This window comes from Prenolepis imparis, unplaced genomic scaffold (genome assembly GCF_030444845.1).
Source record: "Prenolepis imparis isolate NDT839.2.m4 unplaced genomic scaffold, iyPreImpa1.0 SCAF_1, whole genome shotgun sequence".
In the NCBI taxonomy this organism is placed as follows: domain Eukaryota; kingdom Metazoa; phylum Arthropoda; class Insecta; order Hymenoptera; family Formicidae; genus Prenolepis; species Prenolepis imparis.
Window position 1 is genome coordinate 11141587 of NW_028141159.1, and position 12272 is coordinate 11153858.

The 12272-nt window shown below is 33.4% G+C and overlaps 2 protein-coding genes across 8 annotated transcripts in view; one reads left to right on the plus strand and one right to left on the minus strand.

Annotated features, from left to right (window-relative positions):
• The window catches only part of LOC145934352 (latrophilin Cirl), a 425698-nt gene that overhangs the window by 104117 nt on the left and 309309 nt on the right, over positions 1-12272 (minus strand). The gene's annotated exons all lie outside the window — the stretch shown is intronic.
• LOC145944350 (uncharacterized) overlaps positions 1-12272 on the plus strand; it is a 367235-nt gene that overhangs the window by 43942 nt on the left and 311021 nt on the right. The window lies entirely within an intron of this gene.

The window sequence follows — 12272 nt, forward strand, 5'->3', positions numbered from 1 at the left end:
TGTGCAAGATAGTTTGAATAAATCCAGATGCGCGATCTGAATGACAATGAGACAGAATGTAACCTACTCGTCGGATTATTAATCAGATTCAGATTCGCGCGAAGTAATGGCCAACACTGGGGCGTGTTTCGGGGCGTAGTCCAAAGTTGGTGAACTACCGCCGCAGAAACCTTCCTATGCAACTGCGCTCGTGCTGCTACCAGGGCATTCCGTCTGGCTATACAGTAATTAATCCCGTGTCTCACCCTGCAACTTGACGCACTCGAATTCAAGGGGAATCCCAAGCGTCCTGGGAATTACAACTCGAGACGCGGATTCGTATGCACGTGAGATTTGTGCGTGTCGTCCTTAAAACTATCAACCGTCCCCTGATGATATAATATGAAATATCAGAATTAACTTATCTCTTTATCTCAAAACCATTTCTGAAATATACATTCTCTTAAATATAAATTATCCGTATATCTTTATTTTGTAATTGTAACCGAGGTTTCGCTTTGAAAAATTTATATATCTATTCGAAAGCGTTGAAGACGATAAAAGCGTAAAAAATAATTAAACGCGAATACATCAGTATGTTATACGTGACGCAAAATCGTTAAAACTCGAATCAAGTTAAAACTAACTCATCTAAGGTGAGCGAGCAGAAATTTTTCGAGGGCTTATACGAGGCCTCGCAGGATTTCATTCCAGCGTTATCAAACCTTGCTCTCGCTCGCACGACGCGATCTTCCTCTCCATTCCATTCTATCGATTAGACCACTCCGCAGACTGCTCCCATGCAAACACACGAGACACGGGGGCGAATACGGTGAAACTGCCGGTATCTGCGATCGTTGCAGGCAGTAACAACGGCAGTTAATGTCCGGAGGCCCGTGCCCGGGTACTTCGTAACCCAATGAGCAGATACAATCGGAACATAGATTAACTGCAATATAGACCTCCACCTCCATTGGAGATGGTTCTTAGCTTGCGCGGAGAGAAGCGGTGAAAAAGCGTTGATATGTTACACGAGTGATTTGTAAAATAATTTGAATTCAGAGAAAAATAACGCGCGTGAGAAAAAACTGCTCGCTTTCTTGAATTAATGTCATTATTAATTTTTTATATTTTTGTTATTCATCAATTTTATTAATCATCGAGAAGTTATTATATCTTTTAAGATAGTATTATTAAGACAAATCTATTTCTGAAAGAAAGAGATAGAAGTTAAAATAATATAATAACATGTGAAGCTCATTGCAAAAAAATATTTTATTCGAGCGTCATTCGAGTCTCGAAAGGGGCAGCGAGTCAAAACCAGCTGCTTCGATTCGCCGTGGCACGTCCACGGAAGAAGGATCAGAAACACGAACCTGTCTGAAACACCGACGGTCACCTGCCACCTGCACGTATTTCCGCGCTTCGGGGCCCGGCGGTGTGCTTGAGAAAATATTTGGCAACTTTCGTAAACGTGCGTTTCGGTTCCGGGTGCTTTCAACGACGGAGAATTGACTTTTTGCTTTTCTCGTCACTTTAGATAAGCAGTAATTAAAGGACCGATAACAAACCATATTAGAGATTAACGAACTAGCAAGTTTCTGAAAATATATCCAAGTTGTTTGCACAGATTATAAGAAAGAAAACTATTGCGTATATACATTTACTGTATATATTCAATTGCATACGTTTTATTGATGTAAAGATACGATCAATAATATATTCAGGAGATGATTAGCGATCATGATCATGTCAACGTGATGTTCGGAAATCTTCATTTGCCATTACTCATACATGGCATCTAAAGGTACGTCAGTTTATACCGCGATTCGCCATGAAGACGCGCGTTAAATTGCCCGGGTCCCAGAAGGGTTGCTTGGCATTCGGCTTGAGATAATAATTCGTCCAGCGGGATAACTAGGCGCCACTCGGTATCCAAGAATGCCGGCTGTCCGTCCAGGCCCTTAATATATATATACATTATGCAGGTATGTCCTGCATTCAGGGATACTGAAGATTTAAAAAACAGTGATTGTTTCGAATCGAGTTTTGAAAATAAAATAAAAATTTAAGTTGTATAGGATTTAAAATTGAAGAAATTAAACAGGCTTACAAATATAAAAATCTGAAAGCAAAATGTTGGAATCTGTTGAAGACTAAAATTGTATATCTGAAACACAAGTCTGGAATATTCTGTAATAACAAAAACTTTCACTGGAAAAAATAGAAACAATCTGCATTTGTAAATTGATCTCCGTTTGAATTAAAGTTTATACACTTAATATTCGATTACAAGAAATAAAAAGGAGTTGTTCATCCATTTCTTAAATTATAACAAAATCTACTTTGCGTGGAAATTTCCACTTCTACAGTTTCTGAATTATATACGTTATTTTCTTGCAATCACAAATCGTATCACTGATTATGTCGGGGCGAGAAGTACTCGAGAATCTGAGCAACGGATTGCATCGTTAATTGGGTCAAGCTAGTTGTAAGCGGCATTTGACGCGGCGGGAATAAAAGCGCGAAATGAAAGAGAAGGTAGCCGAGTTGCAATTTGAACACATTACGACGTCCGCTTTCTTGTCAGTGCCGGATTGAGAGAAGCATCTTTTTTTCACTTGGTTTTATTCACATTCTAAACATTCATATTACCCACGAAATCTGCATTTATTAATATTATTGTCTATTATGATATAGTGTCAAATATTCAGATTTTTTATTTAAAATCTTTTGAAAATAACTAGAAAATAAGATGGTTGTTTATTTATATTTTTAAAATTTCCCAAATAAAAAGTCTTTATTTTTCAATATTAATTGTCTTATCATTAAGTCTCGGTTTAAATTTTTACCAAAGATAAATTATTCAATATTGATTTCAAATATCGCGAATCATTTTTTTACATTGCTGAGCATCTTTTTTTTTCGATCAATTTAGAATCAATTTGTTTAGAATCAATGTAATAATTCTGCTCTGAAAAACAAATTAATTCTAATTCTTCAATGCTTTCATAATAACTAATAATTTTTTTATTAAAAATTATTTCATTGTCTCACTTGCTCAACGATTTTAATTACTTCATTCAAACTGTATAAAACTGATCTAATCGATGGGAAAAGTATGAGCGCCAGTATACTCCCGTTCTACATTCGTTACTGCATCTCGTCGGTCTCCTATCCGCTCTCTCCGTGCCATCGACGTCACATCAAATCCGGATGCACCTTCTGCATTCACTGGAATGCGGTGAAATTCCGTGGAGACTGCGTCCCGCGAGATAAATTTTATTTAACTCTCGGCACGGGGAGTTGATGGGCAGCGAGAGCTTCTCATAGAAAAGGAGCAGGAACAACGAGAAAAGTGAGAGAAGGGAAGAAAATTGCTGTGTTTTTCGCTCTTTTCTCCGCGGAGAATCGCCGACGCTCTGTCGATATGAATTGTAGAAAAACCCGATCTTTTTTTCTCATCCTGTCACGCGACCACGTTGATATCTCGACGATGGCAACTTTGATCTATTTTTTACCGATCAGAACGATATTACAGCCAAATTTTTATATCTCTCGAATTTCGTAAAGTTTTCTTATTCTCTAAAAAAATACTCATATTCCATAGATATAGATATTTTTGTGATGTCTAGTAAAGGGCCTAATTCCGAAACAAAGTGAAGGCTTTGTCCATATATCAACCAATCGGATCCAATGAACGATTGCGACTGACAGCTAAGAATAGCAATATACCGAGCAGAACATTCGACGGCCAATTTTCTTGCCGTTCGCGCGAAAATCGCGTTAACCTGCAACTGCCGTCACTTATGCAAATGAAACATTAACCAAGTTTTAAGTCTCGAGTTAGCCAACCGTCCGCGCTCTCGTCAGCGTAGCGAATAATATAGCGAGGAGATGGTTGCAAGGGGCGGCTGCAGCAGCCTCTGCACTCTTCACTGCGTTTAAGAAACGAGCGTGCTTTAATGCTCACTCTTATGATCCACTCGCTTTTCGAGAAAACCGCTAACAAAGATAAACCTTTGTTCTACTACCTTTCAACTCTCCTCTTCTTCGAAAGTCTCTTTTTCCCTCCTCTTCCATTTCTGAATCACTCTCTTCTTTTTGTTGTGCAAAATGCTACTTAATTTTAGCTGCGCCATTAATGTGACGGTGAACAATCTATTCTTCCTTCTCTTTGTCCAGGTTCGTTCCGAAGTAATTATTAATTGTGTCACGCGCTTTCGTATATATATAATTCAATTATTATCTGTTGTATAATATATTATGTTAGGTATATGGAATACTACACACTATCAATATATTTACAAAATTTTATTAAATTTCTCTTTTTTTTTTTATAATATAACAAAGTAAGAAATGACATATAATAATAGCCTTTATTTTTAAATTTTGACAATAGACAGAATTACATAGAAAAATGAGGTTTTAATTAAAGTGGTACAGTTTCTTTATAGATGTACGTATTGTTAGGTTTTAGCTCGCGTGAATTAGTTCGCCGGATGTGTTGGATAAAAAAGAATCCCTAACGAACGCCGCGCCTTCGTGCGTCTGGAAAAGCGCTTCGGGGATTATTCCCCACGCGAACATGTATTTCGTTTATCGAAAAATTTCTCGCATCGTGAAATACAACCTCATATATCAGGCGATTAGCGGATCCCCGCGATTTATCGAAATTGTTCGGCGACGCGACGGGCCGCGTAATTGGCGTCCATGCACGCGCTACTATAATATCGATATATATATTTTGGAGACATTGTTAATCTAATAATTTATTTGTATTTATCGATGCATGTTTACGATAATAAACGGAAAATTATACTTGCTTTGTATTTCTGTGATATTTTGAGATTTTTAATTTTGTGTAAATATCTGGAATATGCATGAATAATTTCAAATTTATTTGTCATAATTTTCCAAAATATTTTGCGTATTTATACATATTATTCGCATAATGTTTTTTTTCGTAAGAATTCCAAAGTTCAAACATAAATCGATTAATTTGTGATTATAAAAGTAAAACTTTAAATTGACATGATCTCTCTTTATAAAAAGAAAATAAAATTATGAAGAGATTATTCCATAAAGAATTAAGAGAATTTTATACACTAATTATTTTAAATAAATTATATCAAATATCATCCTTTTTATATTGGTGCGTACATATTTTCAAATCGCATTAATTCCGCAATTGTGCACGTAAAGGCACCAAAAGGGATAAAAGGCGTGCGTCGCTTTGACCAGGACGAAATAAATCGCATAAATTTTCACGCATCCTCTCACGTGCGTGAGCAAATATTTGAAATTCGTCGCACATTCGTTTGTGTACGCGTGTTACGTGACTTTATTCCCCCGACGAAATTCGTTTCTAGAACGTTGCAAATAAGTTTCTTTCACGCGATGCGTTAATCTTCGACACCAAAATATATTTTTCGAAAAAAGGGTGTCTAGAGAAAATAAGAAAATGCTGCGAAATTTTTGGTTCAAATATCTTGTTCTCTTCTTTAAAGCGTCTACCAATTATTGTTCTATGCAAAACTATTTAAAATTAAATGAAGATTTTATATCTACTTTCGATTATGGTAAATTTATAATTCGTACATTTTATGTGTATCATATAATGTCAAGCACATGCATATGCGTATGTATACGTGTATGTATGTGCTTTGTATTTTGGGGAGAATAAAATAAAATAAATATAATTTTGTTAAATTATATTTATAAACAAAAAGAATTTATGCAAAACAAGTGGACGTTTACATTTGCAGGAAGATTATTTATAGGGATATTAACTAAAGCTTAATCAGCTGTATTACGTCGCTAAAAATAATTCGGTTATAAATATTTTCATAAATTCGGCTTGATGTAAATTCATATTTACATCGCAAATAATCCGTTTTAATACCAAATTGTGTAATAACTTGTATATATATATCTGCAGGAAATAATTCTTATCAATATAAAATTCAATTAACATAAAAAAAGTTATTGCATAAAGTTATAATTTTTACGTTTACAAAAATATACTAATTATCTATATAATTAAAATATATAATAAAATATATAAATTTTTAATTGTTATTTAATAATAACAAAAAGAAGAAAAAGATAAGAACTCTTAATCTTAAAGAGAAAAAATACACATTGCTTGAGAAATATTCGCATTCGGGAAACTAATGCGAATATACCTATCGATGCATTTAAGAGACCGAGCATTTAACGGTGTAAATTTCGCGCGGAAAGACCGGATGTTTCTGAGTGGCCGTGGCTCTTTCGCGGGTACAAGTCCCGTGAGAGCCACCTTCCCCTCCTTACACCTCACGCTATCCCTCTTCTACATCGTTCGTTCCATCTTACAACCCTCTGAATCTCTTAGCCCTCATCTCTTGCCCGCTTGTTTCTCAACGGTGCTTCCCGCATATCCTTCTGAGAACTTTCTTCGTACTATCTCGCCGTTTTTTCTCCCATCCTCATCTTTATCCCTCGCCGCCGGCCACGCAACCTTCGACTCACACTCCACTACACCATGCTTTATTCTCTCCAACGGCTACGTCCGTTTCTCGCCATTTCTCGAAGCAGCTTTCCTTCCTCATGTCCCTACCCACATGAATAATTACTTTGCCTGCCAAAAAAGCTCCCTCGCCGTTCTTTCCAGCGCGAGTACTGTTCTGCTACTTAACACTTCGAGCCTGCAGGGTTAAAGTTGAGAAAAAACACTTCAAGAATGGCAATACAATATTATAGCAATGTAAAGACATTCATATAATACTATTAATATCTGAAAAATTTAATTCTCAAATAATCGGAGTTCAAACTGATGATGCAATTGATAAAAAAAATCATAAGGAATTTTTCTTAAGGGCGAGTTAACTTGCCGACTATAATATATGTATATTATGTATAATACAATAGCTTTAATACGTTTAAGCAAATACATGCTTTAAAATTTCTTTATATTTGCTTTAAATAAAAATCTTTTATCAATTAATATCAATATACAATATATTGATAAAATACTCTAGATTTTAATAGTATTATATTTATAATGAAAATTATGGAGAGAGGTATTATTTATAATCAGAATTTTCATTTTGAAAAAGGCATTTTGTATGCCTTTCAATTATAATATCTAATTAGTTATTATTATAACAACCGCGAATTTGAAATATTTTACACTTTTCTTATCTTTTAATATTGCTATAAATTGCATTTATTTCAATACTTTGAATAATATTCTATAAGGAATGTCAATATTGTCATTTAATATTTTTACGTTAGATAAATACTTTCGCGGATATTCCACGATTCATTTCGTTCTCGTAGTATCATTAAAAGCCAATAGCTGTAATCTACTTCCCGATGAACTCTTTTAGCTTCGAAGTATCGCCCGAATCGTATCATGATAAAGTGTTATAATTAGTCGCAACGATGGAACATTGTTGCACCGGTGATTGTATCGTTATGCTCGTTACAGTCGTTCGACGGAAACGACGATCATTATTGTCCAGTATTATTGTATTAATCGGTATATAGTTTATTGCTAATACATATTGCTACGACGCACCTCGCGAGCACGTTCTCGAACAACATCGGTTTCTGCGCTAACGGCGATAACTACTGTAGTAGTGCTCGATAATGGCGTGGGAAATGCCGCTATATAATGTTGGTTCGCGACAGATTGTTAGCGAAATTAATTATTATTTCCAAATTAAGCGTATCTATTTTTAATAAAAAATAAATTGATAACAATCATATATGAATATGCATTCTCAGATAGATAAAAAGAAAGAGAAAACAAAATATCTCTTTACAAGAGATTAATCATCAGTAATATCAGCTTAAATATTTGTTAACGTATGTATAGATATATTTACATGCCTCTTTCTCTCAATTTCTTAATAATTTGATGGATCAATGACAACATATTTCATTAAAATATATACGCAAAATTATAATTTATAGTTAGCTGACATAAATTTCAATTAATTAAATAAAATTAATAAATTAATATTAATTTTACAAACATCTTTCTCTATCGCTTGAAATAATTAAATGTAATCATTGTAAACGTGACAGCCATAACAATAGCTTAATAGTTAACTCACAATCAGTAGTTAATTGTTTTAAAAAACTCGACATTTTATTCTAAAACTTTACAAAAATTCAAAATTCAATACAAGACTCTTTTCTGAAATTTTTCTTTAGAGATTTAAAGATTTTTACTTTAATCAGAAGATGCATATCTTTCCATGAGATTGATGCAGACGAGCGGATGAATTTGATACGTGCATTAAGCCGCATAAACGTTGATAGCACGATGCACCGCGCGCGCATTTCCATACTGCGTTCGTACGATGCAATAAGGAAGAACTTTGCGAATATATTCCTAATAAATATGTAGACGCGACGCGAATGCGGCGGTAGACGATCCTTGATAACCGTCGAATTATCGAGGATGCCACGCACAGAAGTTATGATTATCCTCATCTCCGCCGTCGAAAATTCTGTAATATTGCACGATAACTCACGGCGATCCCATATACGCCGATCGTCTCACTGATATACCAATTGAATAGAATGATTCGATCGAGATTTATGATCGGTCGACCGTGAAGAATTATCATCATCTGCGGAATATATATTTTTTCAAACGCTTTTTTAAACACAGAATTTGTATCAATGCGAAATTTGATATATCATTTCAATTAAATAATCTCAAATTCGTATTGAGTATACTATATTGTCATGATATCGCAACATTTTTTATACTTTACAATATAAAATTATAAAATAGTTTATATATAAAAAAATAATTTAATATAAAATAATTTAAAATAATATAATTTATATAAATTCAAAATAATTCTGAATTTTATTTTAATTTTTTTTAAAGATTTTAATTAAACGGGCGGAGAGAGAATACATACTCTGCATATTGTAAAACGATGCAATTCGAGCTTGATGAAATAATAATGCGCGCCTCTTGAAGTTTCGATAACCACAACACACGTGTGTTTATTGCGCTAATGTTTGTTATACGACATAATTCACATAGTTCCAGTTAAAAATTCTGCTTGTCAGTCGACATTATTTCAGTCCGTATTAAACGATACATCGTGGCTTTTCTATTCTTTTTCCGCGGAAGGCGGAACTTTTCGACGAGACGAAACTAAAAGTATAAATCACGAGGCGAATATCAAATGGCGAGCGAACAAAATTCCGACGGACGACGAGGACAAACCGATGTCATGCTTCATTTCGCGCGAGAAAAAGGAATCTCGCGACTCGTCGATTATCCCGGATTGATGTCTCCCGGATGAGCAATGCGTTTCCATAATTCGTAATTCATACCGTCGTATTACGTCGATTCTCGTATAAAACGTGACCATTTTTTTTTGTCTCGTCGGGACGAATTTTTAATTTCGTCCTGATTTATTAATTTCGTCAACCGGACAGATTTGATTAATAGTTTAGGTCATGCTTAATTAATTTGTTTATAGTGCCATCAGTCCTGCTATATTATCAATACTTGGATATTGCTAATATTTTTTTAGAATTTACATATTACATCTTTTTTAAAATTTTCTTAATATATATAATTTATGTATGATATATAAAAACATTGATAAATATTAATCAGGACATTCAATATATATAAATAACAAATAATACTACACTAAAAAAAAAAAAAAAAGAAATTTAAAAAAATAGTATGGTTGTGCAATTTGCGTCAAGCTGAATGTCCGATTGCACACAGTGATGATATAATCAACATTATAACTGATCTTACCATACTGCAGCGATGCCACGACTTTCACAAACACACCCACGAAAGAGACCCAGGATAGCTTACCTGAAAGAAAAAGACAGACATATGTGTCAGTTGAGAATGTCGAATGAGGCAATGCAACACAAACATATCTTACTCCGACACCTAAATATTTGGCCAGATGTCATACCGTGGCTTTTCCCGAGGGCTCTCCGTTACGTTTACATACATTTGCGATTCCATGCATCTGTGTGCAACCAAAAATTGAGAAATCTACGATGCTGGCACATCAACAAATATGTACATAAACGCGCGATGGAATATTAAATCGCAGATTTAATATCGCAGATTTACTCTTACCAAAGTGATAAGTTAACTTGAAGAAAAGAATATTTCGGAAAAGTTTTTAACGCGCATAGCAATAGCTGGAAAAATTTTTAATTTAGAGTAAAAAAAATCTAATTTAAATTTAGAAATATTAAATTAACAAGTTAATAACCTAACTATAGTAAGAGTATCTAACTAAATTAACAAGTTAAATAAATAAATTTACTTTATATATATATATATATATAACAATTAATTTGCAAGCAGATTAAAGTACTGCATAAATGATACAGAGATTATGCGTGTTGTAGAACATTCTTATAAATTGAATTTTAAATTAAGTTAGACACTAAAACTTATTTCTCAAATGCGCGTTTTCCTGACGAATTAAATATAATGTGTTGAAAGAAAGGCTATGTCCAAGGAAATGGTTTTTCCCATCGTTATTAATGGGGACGAAAGAGAACGAAGGTACGAGGCATTTTAGCTGGATGATAAATAGCTTCGGTATTCCCAGGTTGATTTTATTTATATCATTTATACGCAACGAGGCTGTCCGCGCTTTGATATATACCGCTGTCTCGTTTATTTCTTCGACTACATTAAGTCGCACCCGCCATCATTTTTTCGCCGTTTCCCTCCGTATCCATGGACTCGCTTCCTTCCTTTCATCGATGGCGAGAATTGATTACTTTGCAGATAGACGCGAAATACAAGCAATTTTCATATCTGATTTCCTAATATATATATGTATATTATATAATATAATATATATAATCTGTCAAAACTTGAGTTATTGAAATTAAAACGTAATTTTGCTCAATTGAGAAAGAAACTTTCGTCCTGATTAAGAGATTTATATATGTATAATGTGAATATAAGAATAAAAAATTTATATTTCTAGATATTATAAAACATTACATTCATAATTAACAAATGTTGTTCGAAAATATATTATTCGAAAACTTTTGTTTAAATTATGGATATTTGTAGTTAAAAATATTTAGAACTGAAAAAATTATGAATGATAAAAATATGATCGAACAATTAAAATCGACAGTTTTATGATTCGGAAATTTACATAATATAAAAGTTTATGACTGGAAAAATTGTAATTTAAAAGAATTGCAACTTTTACAGAGTAGGGTATCCTTCTAATTTAAAAAATTGAAAAAAAGGAAAATTGATCGCGTGAAACGTTTCTGTTCGGCGATGTGAAACACTGTAAATCAGGTCAGTGTTCTCCATGAATGCGATCGATCTTCTTTGAGAAACGTGCCTTTCCAGGCAGTCGGTGTCAAGTTGAGAGTCACTGATACGTCTTACACTTATGCTCGACGCTATCGAGATGAAAGATTCGAGCATGATTGAAGACCAAATGGCAGACGAATGCGGTAAAGCTTCGAGAAAAGAAAAGATGATAAAGGAAAGTACATGGAGATCAGTAAATCGTATTATGGTGCTGCGAGAATGTGGACGTCTATGTGCGCGTCTTCATGCTTTATTTAAATTAGGATAATTTAAATGCTTGGAATTGCAGTCGTGAGCCACGCGATAATGATTGATGTCAATTTTATTCTTAAAAATCATGTTTGGATTGGTGCTGATTATTTATTTATCATCATTACTTGTTTGAGCTACTTATATCTTATACAGAATTTTAAATTACTAGATCAACACAAGCGCGCGCTACGCACGCGCCATTCTTCGGTTTTATGTTAAAAAAAACGATATTTTTAAAAAAATAATATAAAGTTTGTTTAAACTCGATTAATTTTTTTCACAGAAATTAGCTGGTTAGAGCGTTAATGTGCTAATTAAATTTTAAAATAATATAATATATGATAAAATTAAAATAGTAATATGTTGTAAATAATATGTTATAATATCTTATTCTCGATTAATATTTTTTAACAGAAATCAGCTGATATCTGTCAAAAATATTAATCGAGTTTAAAATATTATATAACCTATTATTTAATACATATTATATTATTTTTATTTTTATAACATTATTTTAAAAATTAATTAGTAAATTAACGCTTTAATCAGCTGACGCTTTAATCATATATGTCATGTAGAGCTTCAATTAATTTTTTTTCAGTAGTAATATGAGACATTAATCAGACGTTGTGATTGCTCGGTTATTAAAGCAGATACACTGACAAATTATCCAAATTAATTATTATACAACAAA